General features: G+C 39.7%; 1 pseudogene; it reads left to right on the top strand.

The window, feature by feature from the left end:
- The first annotated feature begins 951 nt into the window (after positions 1-951).
- Positions 952-16,030, top strand: LOC110542369 (ubiquitin thioesterase OTUB1-like; annotated as a pseudogene).
- Positions 16,031-20,510: the final 4,480 nt, after the last annotated feature.

Below are 20,510 nucleotides of genomic sequence, written 5' to 3'. Positions count from 1 at the left end.
TATATTAATAATGATTGGCAAATTGAAAATAAATAAAAAAGAAAAACACAGATTTGAATGGGAAGTGAAGAGGATGATTAAGTTAAGAGTGGGAGAAGTAAGAACTTTGTATGATCAAAACATATTGCATGGGATTTTCAAAGAACTAATAACATTTTTTTTAAAAGAAATAAGTAAAAAGCACTAGAAATTTGTATGTCTCACTTCTAGCTCATTTGCAACCAACCAATTTGACAAGAGCGAAGATACTTGTGCTAATTGTTTTGGCTGTTTATACTACTGATATAATGCATTTGACAAGAAAAGATTTAAGGTGAAGTAAGACTTGAAGAGACAGATTAAAGATTCTGGGAAGATAAGTGAAAGGAAGGATAGAAGGAAAAGATGCAAAACTAAAATAATAATAATAAAAACCCAAGAGACTAGAGGTTCTCTAGAAAAATGGTGAAGCCCTGTGTCAGCCAAAAACAAAACAAAACAAAACAAACACACACACACAAAAAAAAAAAAACACCAAAACACACAAAAAACAAAACAAACTAACCACAACAACAACGGAACTTCTCCAGGAAGAGATTTCACATTGTTATGGTTATGACATTTTTTTCAGGCGTCATTGATAGACAGGCTATAGCTATGCATTCCTAATGCCAAGTATTTAAATTAAGCTTCATGCCAAGGCAATGAAGATGGACTGCAGAGTACTAGAGCTCTTTCTTTGTTCCTTTCCCCAATGTGGCTATATTAAATAAATTTCCTTTCTTTGTTACTTTTCTGTTTAATTAGATTTATTGAGGATGGGAGCCAAGCAGAAGTTATAGAGCAATCAGGGCATAGGCCCTGCCCTTTACACACTGGTAATATGAACACCACATGTAATCAGCCACTTCATTTAGATCAATTCAGTTTTTAAAATATTACTTTATAAGTATGAATGTTTTGCCTGTATGTATGCATGGCCACCATGAACATGAATTGCTTGTTAAGGTCAGAAGCAAGTGTGAGGACTTCAGAACTGGAGTTACAGATGGTTGTGATGGCTGCCATATAGGCAATGGTAACGCTTTACTGCTGATCCATTTCTCCAGTAACAGATCAGTTTCTATGATCTTTCTGAATATTGTTTTCCCCATTGTGAAAGAAAGACAAAAGAGTAGATTTTGTAAGAGGTAATTTGATTTTGGGAGTTCTACAAGTTGATGACTAAATGAGACATTTGAGTTAGTGAGTTAATTTTTTTTTTTTGCTTTTATGTCCTTATGTCTACTAATAGTGATAATGTAATGAAAAATTTTTACCTGAAAATGGCACACATAACTTAGAAAAATGAAGTAACTGCCTTTATTCAGGTCTATGTACTTACATGTTAAATTGAAGAAAATATTTTTAATGCAATATATTCTGAACATGCTCTTCCACTCCCCCAAACTCCTTCCAGATCCACTCTTTCTACCCACTCAACTGCATGCCCTTTCTTTCTTTCTCTCTTTAAAAGAAAACAAGCAACACAAATCAAGGAACATACGGAACAAAACTACAAAATAGAAACAAAGATACCAGAAAAAAAAAAAAACAATGAAACAAAAAAGCCAGAAGAAATATGAGACAAAAGTCTGCAAAAATAGCATTGAGATCATTTTGTGTTGACCTCATTATGGTACCTACCCTAAAGTGTGGTTAATATACCCAGTGAAACGCTATTGGAGAAGACTAATTTTTCCCCCAAAAACAGATGTCAATTGGTGATATCTTCCTACTTTGGAATTGAAACTCATGTCAGCTTCCTCCTCTCAGTGCTATGACCCCCATCTGTATTGTACTTGTGCAGGCCTTGTGTACACTGCCATAGTCTCTGTGAGTTCAAATGTGTGTCAGTCCCATTGTGTCTGTGTCTGGAAAACACTTGTTTCTTTGGTAGCACACATCCCCTCTGGTAATCTTTCTGCCTCCTATTCCACAGAGTTCCCTGACCCCTGAAGTGAAGGATTTGATGAAGACATCTCATTGAGTATTCCAAAGTCTCTTACTTTCTTCACATGTTCCAGTTGTAAGTATCTGTGTTAGTTGTCATCTACTGTAAGAAGCAGCTTTTCTGATGATGGTTATATGCAACCATATATATATGGGTATAGAAGAAAGCCATTCGGGTTATTGTATTGCTGTGCTCCTTTAGCAGAACAATCGTATTTGGTTTTCTCCTAGGACCATGCCCTATCTTGTTTCAGATTCTTGGTCACCTTGGCAGTATCAGACATGGGTTCCAACTCATGGACTGGGCCTTAAATCTAATTGACAGTTGGTTATTTCCACGACATTTGTGCTATTTGGTGACTTTAAGTTCTTTTTATATATGCATGTACTTTAGGAAGTTTCTACAGTAACAGGATTCCACATAGCCCCCTCAAGTGACCCCAAGTATTGGTTTCCTTCATCCTCATATTCTACCTCTTCCATCTACCTCTCCATTTGATCCTCTCATTCTAGTCTCCAGACTGCCTCTCTATAACAATATATTTTATTTCCCCTTCCTTGAGAGATCTTCTCCTGCTCTTCTAGTCCCTTACTAGGTACCAAAACTCTGTGATTTTTATGGATTAAAGCACAAATCCACATGTACAAGAAAACATGTGTCTTTTTGGATGTAAAGTAACTCACTCAGTAAGATTTTTTTTTTGTAGCTTCATCCTTTTACCTGAAAATTTTAGAATTTCATTTTTCAGCAGTTGAATCACATTCCATTGTGTAATAAATTCATTCAAAATTGATGAACACGTAGGCTATATCCAGGTTTTTGTATGCTTAAAATTGAAAACGCTTAGATATAATAAAAAATAACCATTAGAACCTGAGAGTGCTAGCCACTCAAGAAGGCAAGGACCTTCAAGACAAACTTCTGTTTTAATACACATTGAAAGTATACTTTGGTATGTTTATCCTATATTATATATCTAGTATCCACTTATAAGTGAATATATACCATGTGTGTCTTTCTGCTTCTGGGATCCCTCACTCAAGATGATCTTTTCTAGTTCCATCCAGTTGCCTGCAAATTTCATGATTTCCTTGTTTTTAATTGCTTGTTTTAATTTATTCCATTGTATAAATATACTACACTTTCTGTATCCATTCCTCAGTTGAAGGACATTTGGGTTGTTTCCAGATTCTGGCTATTATGAATAGAGATGCTACGAACATGGTTGAACAAATGTCCTTGTATAATTGAGCATATTTTGGATATATGCCTAGGAGTGGTATAGCTGGATCTTGAGTTAGCACTACTCCTAACTGAGAAAATGCCAGATAACATACTAAAATCTGTATACCTAAAGAAGCTAAGCAAGAAGGAGGACCCTAGGTAAGATGATCATTCCTCACTCAGAAAGGCAAATGGAATGGACATCGGAAGAGGGAGAAAATAAGGAACAGGACAGGAGCCTACCAGAGAAGGCCTCTGAAAGACTCTATCCAGCAGGGTATCAAAGCAGATGCTCATAGTCAAACTATGGGCAAAGTGCAGGGAATCTTATGAAAGAAAGGGGAGATAGAAAGACATGGAGGGGACAGGAGCCCCACAAGGAGACCAACAAAACCAAAAGATCTGGGCCCAGTGGTCTTTTCTGAGACTGATACTCCAACCAAGGATCATGCATGGAAATAACCTAGAACCCCTGCACAGATGTAGCTCGTATCAGCTCAGTGTCCAAGTGGCTTCCCTAGTAATGGGAACAGGGACTGTCTCTGACATGAACTTAGTGATGGCTCTTTGATCACCTCCCCCTGAGGGGGAACAGCCATTCCAGGGGGCTGCAGCTAGGATACAAAGTGAATAAACTGTAATTAATAAAAAAATAAAATTTTAAAAATAGAGGTATTGCATGAAATAAAAATGTCTCAAAAAAAATAACCAAAAAAAAAAAAGAAAGAAAGAAAAGAAAAGAAAAAAAGTGTACTTTAAGGAGCTATTTAAAGATATCAGTGGAGGAGCCTCTGGGCAGCCACTCCGAAGGTGTTAACTGTCTGGCCTATGATTAAGGGATCCAATTCAGCAAGAGATTGCTGTACAGAATCCGCTGGTCAGAGAGGCTGGAACTCTCAGTCCTGTACAAGGAGTATGCTGCGGATGACAACATCTACCAACAGAAGATCAAGGACCTCCACAAAACGTACCTGTACATTAGTAAGACCAGATCCCAAGGCAACTGATTCTATAGAGCATTTGGCTTCTCCTACTTGGAGGCACTGCTAGATGACAGCAAGGAATTACAGTGGTTCAAGGCTGTGTCTGCCCAGATTAAAGAAGAGTTGGTGTCCCAGGGCTTCAGTAAGTTCACAATCAAGGACTTCCACAACACATTCATGAATTTTATCAAGCAGATGGAGAAGCAGACCTCAGTAGGCACCTCAGACTGCATCATGGTCTACCTACAACCACTAAGTTCAGGCTACCTGCAGCAGGAAAGCAAATTCTTCGAGAACTAGAGGGTTGCTCAACTGTTAAGCACTTTTGCCTGCAGGAGGTAGAACCCATGTGCATATCATTGCACTGGCCCGGGCACTCAGTGTGTCCATCCAATTCTAGTACCAAGACCGCGGTGGGAGGGGAACCAACAACTCACAAGTCTTCTCTGAGGCCTCAGTGCCCAAGGTCTACCTTCTCTATCAACCTGGACACTATGATATCCTCTACAAAAAGGGCCAACGGGCCTCCTGTGCCATGACGGCCTTCCCCTTACTAGGCGCTAGACATATACAAAGGGTTATCTTTATTTTTTTGTGTGTAGTTATAAATGGTCATATTTTACTCCTCCCTTTTCCTGTCACACAACATTCCATGTTTTATTAAAGGGATGCTGGTGGTGACAAAAAGAAAAAAAAAAAAAGCATCCTTTGCTTTGCCAGAACCAAAACTTTATGGTGCAGGATGTGAGTGGCCAGAGGCATTTTTGTCCATTGTTTGAAACTGAGCATATTTAAGGATGTTCTCCCTAACTGACTACCTGTAGGAATGGGTCGATCCCTTAATAAAAGTCTCATGCTTTTGTTGTTGTTGTTATTGTCGTTGTTGTTCTAGTGGGCATTGCATAGAAACAACTCTTATTCTCCCCGTCCCTGATGCAAGTAATAAATCTTTCTGATCTTTTGCATTTTGGCTGTCCATGTTTTGGCTTTGACTCATGAAAATCTGAACCCATTTTGTTTAGTTACAAAAGGTAGAAAAAAGGCAATGTTCCGGCAGACAGTGGGACTTGAATGACATAATGATAAACTCTCTGTGTGTGCTGATTATTGCCGTATTTGTCCTTCTACAATACTCTGAAAGCCTCTTATATAAAATTATCAATAGACAGAACAAAAAAAGTTCCAATGCTTTTATAAGCTTCCCATATAAAAGACATAGGTACTGTGGCTTATCAATCCAACTCCTTTCTACATATTTGCAGGTTCCTCTAAACCTAATATCCATGAAAATAACACAGGCACATCCTCATCTAGTCTGAAAACTCACCTCATCTATCTCTTCTACCCCAGAGAAGTAGCTTATTCTATCAGGCCAGGCCAGGCCAAACCTGAGAGCTAAGCTTCCGATACCCTAAAGACAAAGCTTATTTGCTGCCTCCTAATGGAGAGAGAGAGAGAGAGAGAGAGAGAGAGAGAGAGAGAGAGAGAGAGAGAGAGAGAGAGATGGCTAAAATTCTCTCACTACTGTTTGTAGGGCCACAATAGATCTTTCATTTCAATCTGAAGTAAGTAAACAGCTCTAATTTTTCAACAGGTTGATCCTAGTAAGTTCAACCAGAAAATGAATCTGTCTTGGTGTATGCAAAGTATAGAATCCAGTACCTTCCACATTCCAGAAAAGTCTTTTAACACTGAGCTACACCTTAGGAAAAATATGCTTTCTTAGAACAAATATCTGCTTGATATCTGTGGAAGGCTTTGTAAAACTTCAACTCAATATTAAATAAGGCATTTTGGCATGTGTGGAAGAGAGAAGAAAAGGGGTCCCAAAATTTATAATAAGTAACCAATTCCCACATAAAACCAATTTCCTTCATGAGAATAATTTTTATCCTCATGCTTCTAGAAGGCTTTCACTATTACTTAGCAATGCTGAAGTGAAGTATTGTGTCTCAATATAAGTTTTATTGGGGATATGCCATATTCAAACTACACCATGTGTGCTGGATAGTTTTTACATCAACTTGACACAATATAGAGTCATTTAGAAAGGGGGAACTTCAACCAAGAAAATACTCCAACCACAATGACCCATAGGCTATTTCTTTCATTAATTATTGATGTAGGTGGGCCCACTTATGAGGGTCAAATCATCTCATATGTGGTAATCTAACCAGACTATTATAGTTTGTGATGTCTGTGATTACAAACACCAATGAGCAATTGAATAATTAACATTAACTTTATTCTGAGAGCAAGGATTTTGGAAGGTCAGAGGAGTTACTACCTGAAAATTGATATTGTCAGGCCACCATCAGTTATCATACATTATAAAGAATCAGAACAAAGATGGAGAATCATACTAAAATTCATTCTTGTTCCTTTGATCAGGTAGTTAGTTATCTCTCTGAGATTCATGCTATTGTTTTATTTTTTTTTCTATTCTTCATATCTCCTGAACTTTTCCCTTATTGTCATCTCTTTCTCTGTAGAGGAAGCTCACAGATTCCCAAGGTCACTGTTAATCTTCAAAAGCGCAGTCTAGGCCAAAGATCAACTAGGAATAATTAAACTGCTATCAGTATGTACATACCAATTGCTTTTATCCTATGAAGTAGAAATGTCCTCTAAAATGTAAACAAAAATGTTCCACTTTGTCTTTCCTGTTTCCTATCAATAAAAATCACTTATCTAATATTCCAAAAGCAAAAAGAAGAATGCCATTAGTTTTTAAAATTTATTTTTAAATTTATTATAATTTATTTACTCTGTATCCCAGCTGTATCCCCATCCCTCATCCCCTCCCACTCTCTCCCTCCCTCCCTCTTCTCCTACCATGACCCTTCCCAGGTCCACGGATAGGGGAGGTCCTCGTCCCCTTCCCTCTGACCCTAATCTATCAGTTCTCATCAGGACTGGCTGCATTGTTTTCCTCTGTCACCTGATACAGCTGCCTTTCTGAAAGAGAATTGAAGGCAAATATTCAAAACATGCTCAAGTATACCACAAGGATATTTGCTCAAGGATGGTCGTAGCAGCTCTATTCCTAATAGCCAGAATCTGGAAACAAGCCAAATGTCTCTAAACAAAAGAATGGATACAGATAATGTGGCACATGTACACAATGAAATACTACTGAACAATTCAAAACAAGGAAATCATCTTAGCCAGGGTCCTCCTTCTTGCTTAGCTTCTTTAGATGATCAAACCTCGCTCAGAAAGGAAAAGGAGACAGACATCAGAAGAGGGAGAGATCAGGGAACAGGACAAGAGCCTACCACAGAGGACCTCTGAAAGACTCTACCTAGCAGGGTATCAAAACAGATGATGAGACTCATAGCCAAACTTTGGGCAGAGTGCAGGGAAACTTATGAAAGAAGGGGGAGACAGTGGGACCCGGAAGGGACAGGAGCTCCACAAGGAGAACAACCAAAAATTCTGAACCCTGATGACTGATATTCTAACCAAGGACCATGCATGGAGATAACCTAGAATCCCTGCACAGATGTAGCCCATGGCAGCTCAGTGTCCAAGTGAGTTCCCTAGTAATGTGAACAGGGACTGTCTCTGACATGAACTCAGTAGCTGGCTCTTTGATCACCTCCCCCTGAGGTGGGAGCAACCTTACCAGGCCACAAAGGAAGACAATGCAGCCAGTCTTGATGAGACCTGATAGGCTAGGGTCAGAGGGAAGGGGAGGAGGACCTCCCCTATCAGTGGACTTGTGTAGTGGCATGGGAGGAGATGAGGGAAGGAGGGTGGGCTTGGGAAGAGATGAGAGAGGGGGCTATAGCTGGGAAACAGTGAAAAAAGTGTAATAAATAAAACTAATTAATTAATTTTAAAAATGGGGAAAAAACAAGGAAATCATGAAATTTGCAGAAAAATTTTGAGAACTAGAAAAGATCATCCTGAGTGAGGTATCCTAGAAGCAGAAAGACACATATGGTATATACTCACTTATAAGTGGATATTAGACATAAAATATAGGATAAACACAGTAAAAATCTGTACATCTGAATAAGTTAAGCAAGAAAGAGGACCTTGAGTAAAAATTCCATGAGTTTAGGGGTCTCAAGCAGTAAATAAATATGTAAACAAACAATTAAATAACCAAACTTGGTGGTTTGAATAAGAATGATCTCCATGGACTAAATAGATTATTCAGCAGTTAAGAGTACTGACTGTCCTTTCAGAGGTCCTGGGTTCAGTTCCCAGCAACCAGATGGAGGCTCACAACCATCTGTAATGGAACCTGAATCCAGCTTCTGGATGCATGAAAACAGAGCATTCATATATGTTAAATAAATAAATAAATCTTAAAAAAAAGAATGGCTTCCATAGCACATATATTTGAGTGTTCAGTCACCAGGAAGTAAAACTGTTTGTGAAGATAAGGAAGATTAAGAGGTATGGACTTGTTGGAGGAAGTATGTTACTGGAGATGGGCTTTGAGGCCCCTTCTCTCTCACTGCCAGTGGATTAGGATATACCTTTCAGCTGTTTATCCAGTACCACACCAATTCTGCCACCAAAATTGTTTCCTGCTCCCTGGCCATGCTCTCTGCCATGGTGGTAATGGATTAAAACTCTGAAACTGTAAGCAACCCCAATTAAATTCTTTCTGGGGGCGGAGGACCTCCCCAATCAGTGGACTATGGGAGGGGCAGGAGAGAAGAAGAGGGAGGGAGGGCAGTACTGGGAGGGGACACTGGAGGGGGCTACCGCTGGACTAGAAAGTGTTTAAATGGTAATAAATAAAAAATAAATAAAATAAAATAGGTGCCTTGGTTATAGTGTCTTTTCACAGCAATAGGGCAGTGGCTAGGAAACCAAATAACAACAAAACAGTTTCTGAGGACAAAATTGCTATAGTTCATTTCCACCGTTATATAAATATCTCCTTTTCCAGGAATACTTGTTTGTGGTCTCTTATTCTGAGAAAAAATAAAAATGAATTATTGCTAAATAAGGTCATTGTCTTAATTACTTTTCTAATACTGTGATGACACATTATGGCCAAGGGAAAGTACTTAAGAAAGCATTTGATTTGGGGCTTAAGGTTTAAGAGGGTTAGGGTCTATGACCATCATGGGGAGCATGGCAATATGCAGACAGATATAGCACTGGAGCATAGCTGAAAACTTACATTTGAGACACACGAAGCAGAGGGAGCTAACTAGAAATGATGTAGGCTTTTGAAACCTCAAAGCTTCCTCTCAGTAACATACATCCTCAAACTAGGCTAAACCTTTTAGTTCTTCTCAAACAGTTCTATTAAATGGATATCATGTATTCAAATATACGAACCTATGGGGGCCTTTCTCATTCAAACCACCACAGTAGTTTTATAAAACAGTATTAATGCCTTGTGTGACACTAGAAATTTGGGCCTATTGTGAACTAAATATGTATTTGTCTTTCCTGTATGAAAGGATATGCAATTCCTTTATAATACTACCACTTTTCAAATACTGTAAAACTTCCTATATTCTTACATCCCAAACTAAAGCCAAATTGAAGAGCTAGAAGTTGGACAGATGCCTGATTAGCACACAGATAGAGAGAGGAGCCAAATCTAGGTAAGAAAGACAATAAATTAATAAAAATAACGAACTTCCAAGATGGAAAACTTCTTGATACAAAAGTTAGCTCCTACTCCATGTCTGATTCTGTTTGCTATGCCTGATATTTTTCCTGCCAGTACCTGTTGCACTCAAATTTTTTTCCTGCCTTTTACTTCTTTAATTGGCAGAAACAAACCAACAAACCCAATCAAGATTCCCAGATGGTGTCAAAATCTACAATGACACTCAAATATTTTAACCTTAACCAAATACTACGGGCCATTCTAGAATCTTGACAACAGTACCATTTCTTGAGAAGTACTAGGTTTCCCAAGTAAACCACACAGGCTTATTTTCACAATTTCTGCAGGTTTACATTCGACCTAATTCATCTCCATGATATTCCAGAATCTCTATGTAATACAACAGTTTCCTTTAGTGCAAAACACATTTGTGAGGGGGGTAGAGACATGGTTTCTGGGTATAGCCTTGGCTGTCCTGGAGCCCACTCTCTAGACAGGATGGCCTCAAACTCAGAGAGCCACCTCGCCTCTGCCTCTCAAGTGCTGAGATTAAGTGAGCACCACTGCACTCGGCAAAACACATTTTCTTACCTCAAAAAGAGTAAGAGTTAATTTACTCTGGGCCAATATCCAGTATATATGAAGAACTAAAGAAGTTAAACAGCAAAAAATCAAGTAATCCAATTAAAAAATGGGGTACAGAGCTAAACAGAGAATTCTCTGCAGAGGAATATCGAATGGCAGAAAAACACCTAAAGAAATGCTCAACCTCATTAGCCATCAGGGAAATGCAAATCAAAATGCACCTTACACCCATCAGAATGGCTAAGATCAAAAACTCAAGTGACAACACATGCTGGAGAGGTTGTGGAGAAAGGGGAACCCTCCTCCACTGCTGGTGGGAATGTAAACTTGTACAACCACCCTGGAAAGCAATCCGGCGCTTTCTCAGACAACAAGGAATAGCGCTTCCTCAGGATCCAGCTATACCACTCCTAGGTATATATCCAAAAGATTCTCAAGTACACAATAAGGACATTTGCTCAACCATGTTTATAGCAGCCTTATTTGTAATAGCCAGAAACTGGAAACAGCACAGATGCCCCTCAGTGGAGGAATGGATGCACAAATTGTGGTATATCTACACAATGGAATATTACTCAGCAATAAAAAACAAGGAAATCATGAAATTTGCAGGTAAATGGTGGGATCTAAAAAAGATCATCCTGAGTAAGCTATCCCAGAAGCAGAAAGATGCACATGGTATATACTCACTCATATAGACATATAATATAGGATAAACCTACTAAAATCTGTCCACCTAAAGAAACTAATCAAGAGAAGGACTCTTGCTAAAATGCTTAATTCCTATCCAGAAAGGCAAAGAGGCTGGACATCAGAAGAAGGAGAAAATAGGGAACAAGTCAGGAGCCTGACACAGAGGATCTCTGAAAAGCTCTGCCCTGCAGACTATCAATGTAGATGCTGAGACTTATGGGCAACCTTTGGGCAGAGTGCAGGGAATCTTAGGAAAGAAGTGGGAAACAGTAAGATCTGGAGAGGATAGGAACTCCACAAGGAGAGCAACAGAACCAAAAAATCTGAGCACAGGGTTCTTTCCTGAGACTGATATTCCACCCAAGGACTATGCATGGAGCTAAGACCCCTGCAAAGATATAGCCCATGGAAGTTCAGTATCCAAGTGGGTTCCTTTGTAATAGGAACAGGGACTGTCTCTGACATGAACTGATTGGCCTGCTCTTTAATTATCTCCTCCCTGAGGGGGAATTAGCATTACTAGGCCACAGAAGAAGACAATTCGGCCACTCCTGATGAGACCTAATGGACTAGGATCAAAAGGAAGGAAAAGAAGTCCTCCCCTATCAGTGGACTTGGAGAGGGGCATGCATGTAGAGGGTGGAGGAAGGGAGGGATTGGGACAGGAGGAGGGAGAGAACCATAGGGGGAATACAAAGTGAATAAAGTGCAATTAATAAAGAAAAAAAATGATTTCAATCCAAGGGAAAAAAAAGAAATTATGGCTCTGGTGACACCTTGAATGCAGAATTTAAACCAACGAAATAATAACAATTTTTTTCTATTTTAATTCACCTATTATGTTAGTTACTTCTTATATTGCTGTGACAAAGTACCTGACTGACCCCCCAAAAAGTTAGGAAAGGAGGAACTTATTTTACCTCACAGTTTGAGAGTATTATCCATCAGGGTGACTGACTCATGGTAGCAAAAATGTGCAGTGGTTGGTCACATTGTGTGTACAGTCAGAAAACAAAGATGGTGCTCAACTCCATTGCTCCTTTTTATGCAGTTTGAAGTCACAGCCCATAGAGATGATACCTGCATACATACAGGGTGGATTTTCCCACCCCAATTAACCTAATCTAGATAGTCCTCCATTCATAGGCCCAGAATCTAACTTATTGTAAATAATTTCTCATATATATGCCTAGAGAGCATTATATTTAAGAAATCACTCCTAGATATGTCCAGATGTTAATCTCCTAGGTTATTCTAGATCCTGTCAAGTTGAAAATCAATATTAAGCATCACAATTCTACTCTATCAAGTTGATGCCCAATCACTTCAATTTTAAGAGCTAGCCTTCTACTCTTTGCTCTCATGAGCTCTGAACCATAGTATAATTAAAAATGCATTTTAGTCTAGCATCAAAATGTGCCTTTAACAGTTCCAACACATTTTAGACATCCAAAGTTTTAAGTATCATCTAAGATTTGAGGCAATCTTTTAACTGTGAGTACTTAAAACAAACAAACAAACAAAAAAACCTGAGTGCCTCCAAAATAAAATGGCATAGAAGATTCCTATTCCTAAAGAGAAGAATGGGGACACAGTAAAGAATTAAATACCAAAGCAAGATCAAAACCAAGGAGGACAACTACCAAATCCCACAGTTCATGTCAGGTATCTGCAACTCGTGATAGAAGAATCTGCTCTTGAAAGTCCTTGAGTAGCCCAGTGCCTCCAGCTCTGCTACAGGGAACGTACACTGCCTCATTGTAGGGTCAGTTCTATTCCAGTGCCTACAGATCAATTTACCATGGTTGTAGAATCTTTAACATCTTGGGTTCTCCATTGAAAATTAGGCTTTATTTGCACAGCACCATACACTGGTCTCTTAGGGCCTTCTTTCAAGGACGGAGACACTGAAACTCATTTTCTGGACATCCGTGGCTCTCTGAAACCATGATGCAGGATTCTATACATCTTTCAGTCTTGCATATTTTATGCTTGCAGACCCCGTCACATGTAGACAATGCTACCAGCTTCTTCTGCCAAGTGGAAATCCAGGCAGAACTTCTTTGTGGAAACATTCTCTAAACAATTGCTTTCAAGGAATGGAGAATCCCTTCATCATTTCCAGTTTAGATTCTCTGTTTTAAAATGCTTGGAAACTTTTATGTTCAAGGCACCTTTCTCATTGTTCTAATGAAGAGTAGACAGTTTCTTTTTAACAACTCGGGCTCTTTTTAAACAATTACCTTGGTTGCAATTTAAATCTTGCTCAAGCCCTTTTCCCTCAACAAACTAAAGTGTGCACTGTTTATTTTTTCTCTGATCCACATGTTCTTTTTCACTATGGATATGAATGAGAGGACTGAGAAGACACCATAGCATTGAATGCTAGTCTGTCTTGAAATGTTCACTGCTGAACACAGTAGTCTTATTTGTTTTCAATTCAACATCACTCAAATTCTCAGAATTTGTTCCAGCAAGATGGGTCATTGGGTATGAATAACTGCTGCCAATCTGATGACTAGAGTTCCATCCATTCCTTCCACATGTTAGAGAGAACTGACTCCCACAAGTTTGTGTTCTCCATTCACACCAATACATAAATGTGAACAAAAAAAAGTGTAGTAGGGGCTGAAAAGACAGCTCAGCACTAGCTGCTCTCCCAGAGGAACTGGGTCTGATTCTTAGCACCCACTTGACAGCTCACAACTGTTTGTAACACCAGTTCCAGGAGAATCTGGCTATCTTCTGACCTCTCTGTGTCCTGCACATGTATGGTACAAAAATACACATGCAGACAAAACCACTCATATACATAAACATTATCCCTAAATAAGTTTTAATAGGCAGAATGCAGTCAGATCCTCTGTCAGATATTACTTGGAAAGTCTCCAGCAGATTTCTGAGAAAGAATCTGTTTCCCTCTGACCGCTCATTTCTTTAAGTAGTATGGTCTTCCAAATTCCCTGGTCAACATCCTGTTAAGACAAGCTTACAACATTCAAATGATTTTTTTAGCCAAGTGTTCCAAACTATTACACATTCCTCCTGCAAACCAGTTCAAAAGGTCCAAAGTATAAGAATAAGTAAGAATTAAAACTGTAGAAAGAAATAAATGATGTAAATTTACACCACTTCAAAAGCTGGAACAGGCTTTATTTAATGCCACAGAAGTGACATCTACAGATCTGGCTACACTGTGATCAGAGCATAATGATCTGAGTTCAGAAGAAAAACATGTTTTAAGCTGGGGATTTTATAGGTAAGGATAGAAGGATAGGGAAGAGGGTTTCCTTAGGGACAGAACATGGAAGTTAGCTGTTTTCCTTAGATAAACTTAAAAAAAAAAAAACCACTCCCCCCCAAAAAAAAACCCGAAAACCCTGCATGGTATGTTGTCTTTTTAGGCAACCACTGGGTTTCTGGGATAGGTGTCAGCTGCTTTTCTTCTGCAATCTCTTGGAGCAGGAGCGGGGTCAGCTGTTTTTCTTCTGCAATCTCTGGGAGCAGGAACAGAGTCAGCTGCTTTTCTTATGCAATCCTCAAATAGCTGGCTTCCTGAAACTTTGAGCTCAGTTTAGAGCCTTGGAATTTTTGTTTGTGTTGTTTGTTTGTTTTTTTTGGGGGGGGGGTGTTTGTCATTAAAGACCATTGATATATAAGGGAAAGGATACATCATTTTCTGTTAAACTATTTGCTGCTGGTGGAATAGACATAGATCGAGTGATTGGACTGACAGTAAGCATTGTTTTTACCTCCTGTTGTGTGATGGACTGAGTGATAGCAGGAGGCTATCCAAGAGGAATTTCTGTAAAATGTTTAAAATACAAAGTATAAATATAATTATGAAGCATAAGGAGAAAGAGGATAAGTAGGGAGAGAAGCCAAGATAGAAGAATCCATCTGGAGTATGATACTTCTTGGAATTTTTGTGCATGGTAGCTGAGCTTTTGGGCCTGGTCCTGAACCAGTTTTGAATTGTTGATTTAAAAGCAGCATTCTAACATACTAAATTCTGTACACCTAAAGAAGATAAAAAAGAAAGAGGACCTGAAGAAAGATGATCAATTTTCACTTAGAAAGACAAATGGGATGGACATTGGAAGTAGGAGAAAACAAGTAACAGGACAGGAGCCTACCACAGAGGGCCCCTGAAAGATTCTACCTGACAGTGTATCAAAGCAGATGCTGAGACTCATACCAAACCTTGGGCAGAGCGCAGGGAGTCATATGAAAGAAGGGGGAGTTAGTATGATCTGAAGAGGACTGGAGCTACACAAGGACCAAATATATCTGGGCACAGGGGTCTTCTCTGAGACTGTTTCTCCAAACAAGGACCATGCATGGATATAACCTAGAGCCCCTGCTCAGATATAGCCCATGGCAGCTCAGTGTCCAAGTGGGTTCCCTAGTTAGGGGAACGGGGACTGTCTCTGACATGAAATCAATGGCTGCCTCTTTGACCTCCCAAACCCTCAAAGAAGGAGCAGCCTTGCTAGGCCACAGAGGAGAATATTGCAGTCAGTCCCAGTCCAGAAGAGACCTGATAAGCTGGGGTCAGATGGAGGGGGAGAAGGACCTCTGCCATCAGTGGACATAGAGAGGGGCTGGGAGCAGATGGGGGAGGGAGGGTGAGATTGGGAGGGAATGAGGGAGGGGGATACACCTAGGATACAAAGTAAATAAACTGTAACTAATATAAAAAATAAAAATTTAATTAAAAAAACAGCATTTTTCCAATGGGGAAGCTCAAATTCTCCCACTGTTGGCAGTCAGGAGCTCTAGCCCTCTAAAGTTTTGGAGCAAGCACCACAGCAGCCAAAGAGCCAAGTTGATTATGAAGGGTGTTGAACTGTTCTAAAATTTGTATAAGGCTTTTTGAAGGAAGATGAGACAGAGAAGATGAGTGGTGTAAAAGATACTCCTAGTCCTGTCACCTACATCCCAAGTCCAGAGACGATGCCCAAAGTTGCCAGTAAAAGGTGATGTGATGGATAGCTAAGGGTGTATATATAGAGATGATAGAAATGCTGGGCAATAGCAGGACCAGTGTACATGCCCCTGTCCAATTACTAGGTAGGTATATGTAGGAGCTGAGTCCACTGACCCAGAACAGCCTTTTCTGGTAGGAGAGATAGAATAAGCCTGAAGCAAGTTACTAGGTGTAGCTCTTCTTTTCAGTTGTGCAATAAAGAAAAGGTGTGCTCTAGGGATATTGTGGTGAAGGTTTGTTAAGTTGATTAAGAAAGACTTATCAATTTTGGGTTTCTCCTAAACTATACAGAAAGTATTGGTGTCAAGGAAGGAGCAGTAAGATATGGAGGGGTTTAGAAACCTACAAGTGGAGACAGAATTATATGTTGGCAGGGAGGCCACAGATTTTGGAAAAGTATTTCCTAGCCTTAGCAAATATGGTTCTTCCTAGCAACAACTAAGGAACCTGGGTAGATTTGGACTGATTGAAAGTAGGAGGACCAAAAGATGGATAGTTTCTGAATCACCATGTTCTATAGGGAAGTCTAGGCATTCCTTTTGGGGAAACATAGTGAGGAGTGATGTTGTATTGGCCTGGTGGGAGATTAGCAACTGGATGGATATAAGAAACAAGGGCCTATAGACACAAAAAGTACCTGATAGGCCAGGGCTACAAAGTTTAGTAATGTTCTTTAAATAAGCACTGAGGGATGGGAGAGTTAATTTTGATAGAGCAATTTCTGTATCCATTCCTCCATTGAGGGACATCTGGGTTGTTTCCAGCTTCTGCTATTACAAATAAAGCTAGTATGAACATGGTTGAACAAATGTCTTTGTTGTGTACTTGAGAAGAGCTTTTTGGACACATCTAGAGCAATCCAGAACTTTCTGTAACATAATTGAAAACGAAAACTGATCCATAGAATGCCCTCCTTGGCGTCTGGTATATATATTATTTTGGAAGTGTCAGTACAAGTGAAGTAAAAATCTAAAAGGGCAGAGCACAGGGAGTAGCAGGAAAAAGTAAGGAACTAGAAGAATCTAAAGCAGTCAGAAGCTCCATAAGAAGAACAAAAATGCTAACAAATATAGGCACATGAGGGCCTCCAGAGACTGGTGCACCAACCAATGCATGAAAAGGACCTAGACCCCCTGCTCAGGTGTATTCAATAAGCAACTCAGTCATCACGTGGATACCCTAGTAAGGGGTACTCTGTTGTCTACTGTTTGATCACTTCCCTCTGATCATGTGGTGGGAGGCATTGCTAAGCCACAGAGGAAGAGGATACAAGTTTCCTAATGAAACTTGATAGGCAGGGGTCAGGTAGTAGGGGAAAGGTGCTCCCCAGTTCTGAGAAATAGAGAAGAGGTATAGAGGGAAAGAGAGAGGGAGGGTGAGACCAGGAAGAGATGAGGGAGAGAACTACAATCAGGAAATAAAGTAAATAAATTATAAAAAAAATAAATGGAAAGCATGGGAAATGTCTTGTTAGCTGTCTGAGAGAAGTAGAGGCAACCCCAACAAGAAAGGGATAAAGAGAAATTATGTTTCTTTAAAAGTTATATTGTTTTTTTTAATTTTTCTTTATTAATTACACTTTACTCACTTTGTATCCCCCCCTTGGTTCCCTCCCTCCTTCCATCCCAATCCCTCTCTTCCTCCACCCTCTGCCTGCATGCCCCTCCCCAAGTCAACTGATAGGGGAGGACTTCTTTTCCTTCCTTCTGATCCTAGTCCATTAGGTCTCATCAGGAGTGGCCACATTGTCTTCTTCTGTGGCCTGGTAATGCTGCTTCCCCCTCAGGGGGAGGAAATTAAAGAGCAGGCCAATCAGTTCATGTCAGAGACAGTCCCTCTTCCTGTTACAACGGAACCCACTTGGATACTGAACTGCCATGGGCTACATTTGTGCAGGGGTCTTAGGTTATCTCCATGCATAGTCCTTGGTTGGAATATCAGTCTCAGGAAAGACCCCTGTACTCAGATTTTTTGGTTCTGTTGCTCTCCTTGTGGAGTTCCTGCCCTCTCCAGAGCTTACTGTTTCCCACATCTTTCCTAAGATTCCTTGCACTCTGCCCAATGGTTGCCCATAAGTCTCAGTATTTACATTGATAGTCTGCAGGGCAGAGATTTTCAGAGGTCCTCTGTGTCAGGCTCCTGACTTGTCCCCTCTTTGATCATCCTGAGTGAGCTAACCCAGAAGCAGAAAGATGCACATGGTATATACTCAAAAGTTATCTTGTTAGAGAGAGAATTTGGTTGAGGTAGTTTGGAAAAGCATGCATCTATTGACTAGGTGGCTAGGGAGGAGAGGGGAATATGACAGTTGTCCCAGCACCTCTGATCAGAGCTTCGAGTAAGTACTCAGAGAAAATAGTAAGTTCTCAAAGCACATAGCTCCCTCTCAGATAGAGGACAGCTAGGGTAATTCTTTGAGTTATAGTTATCCTCTTGGGACTGCACTGGCTATCATCATAGAAAGCATTATGATTATTATTCTTATGAGAGTCAATGTGAATCAGGGCATCATTACCCCTCATCTACAAATTACAACCTGTTTAATTAGTATTATTTGAAGACTTGTTAGTTTCCAGGTTTGTTTGACTCCTGTGTTGATTTGAATGAAAATGGAGTTTTCCAAGAGAGTAGGACTATGAAGGAGTGAACAAGTGTTAGTTTAGTTTTACAAATCTGGAATAGAGTGGCTGAGTCATTTTTTTATTTTGATGTATTTCCCTCTGTGACCATTATGGATGTAGAGGCTGTGAGGAGGCCTTCTAAAAAGTCAGTGATCAAAGAATATAGAAGCTCCAGGGTCAATAATAAAAGGAGAGAGATTAGTCAGATACAATCTTTATTATTCTGGGTTCATGAGATTTTTCAAGAGTGGTTAGAGTTGATGAACCCAAACAATTTCTAGAATGTCATCATTTCTGGGGACAGTGCACTTTCCAGTTTTCCTATTGGCAATTGGGAAAGGGCTTAGAGGAAGGCTTGGGTTTTGGGTATGCTCTTGTCCAATAGGCTACTGTACCACAACTAAAGCAGTTCCCAGGAAGCATTTGGGAATATTGGCTACTTGGTTTTATAGGCTGACTTGTCTTTTGTTAAGGATTGATGACAGGTGCCGGTAACTGGTATTTAATTTGAAGAAGTTTCTCAACTCCTCCAATTTGGGTTCTTCTTTCTTGTTATTAAAATCTTGAAAGCAAGGTTGAGAAAGCATTTTTGGAAAGTCTAGGGACCTAGTTTGAGATTGTGAAGTTTTTATAAATATCAGGGACTGATTGGGGGATGATTTGAATCCGAGGGAAAACCTGGCCCTTGGAAAAAAGTAGAGTCCAAACCAACAAAAAAAGTAATTACCTCTGTAAGAAAAGTCATTAAAAGAGGTGGATTTTAATTGTGATCCTGACTGGTTTCCCTAATCTTATCATAATTAACCTATCTGTGAGCATTTATTTTTAAGCTTCCTACTAGGAAGCAGTATATTATATAATCTTTCTTATGTATATCATTAAATATACATAATTTGATAATTTCATCTGTGATCCTAGGATGGGATAGCATCCAGTCCAAATGGATTATTCACTAGCTTTGTTGATATAAGTTATTAGCATGTTGAATAACTGCCAGATATGGCTTTTTCACTCGTTTCAATGTTTGATGTCAAAACATCCTAAATATCTGTTCAGGTTAAATGACAATTTTGTGTTTTTCCTAAAAACTTTTCTCTAAATTTGGAAAGGTTTTTCAGAAGAAAACCCTGCCCAATTATTTCTTTATTTGAGATGTATCAGCCATGGAAAAGAGAATATGAACCCAGATATAACTGTCAATCCATCTAACTCCATGGAAAGGAAATGCAAGGGAAGTAGGTAAGTGAAGATAAGGATGGTCTCACTGGTCCAATATGAGGGGAGGAGAAGGAAGGAGTCAGGAACCTAGATGATAGTGGTGGAGAGACTGCAGGGACAGGAACATATTAAAAAGAACCTGCATACAGAGAACTAGTGGCTAGGATTGAGGTGTGAATTGGGAATAAGGGATGAGTTTTGGTGGGGTGGTTGGGGCTGAAATTGAGGGAATAGGTGAGGGTAGAGGTAGAGGGAGGGCAGTGGTGGGTAGATTGAAGGGATTGAGGAGTTGGGGATGGAAAAGTGGAGGTATGGGATAACAGTTGTGGCAATACTTTGGGGTGGTGGAAAAAACATTTAACTAGGCAAAGACAAGAGTCATGGCTCAGAGCAATATTCAGTCAACACTGAAGGGGAGGAAGAATAGGGTGAGATTTGGTATGGGGTGGTTCACCTGACAGAGAAGGATAAAGAGAGGGACAAGAGAGTTAGGTTAAGAAGTTGAAGCTAGCAGGGCCTGATAGCCAGAGTCTGGCAAACAAAGGGAAAGACAAGAACAGAGATAAAAGAAGGTCTGATATTAGATAAACTTTGACTCTAACCGTCTGCCACTTCATTGGATAAAACAACTGAG

This window comes from Meriones unguiculatus, chromosome X (assembly GCF_030254825.1).
Source record: "Meriones unguiculatus strain TT.TT164.6M chromosome X, Bangor_MerUng_6.1, whole genome shotgun sequence".
Lineage (NCBI taxonomy): Eukaryota > Metazoa > Chordata > Mammalia > Rodentia > Muridae > Meriones > Meriones unguiculatus.
This window is presented reverse-complemented; position numbering and strand designations above follow the sequence as displayed.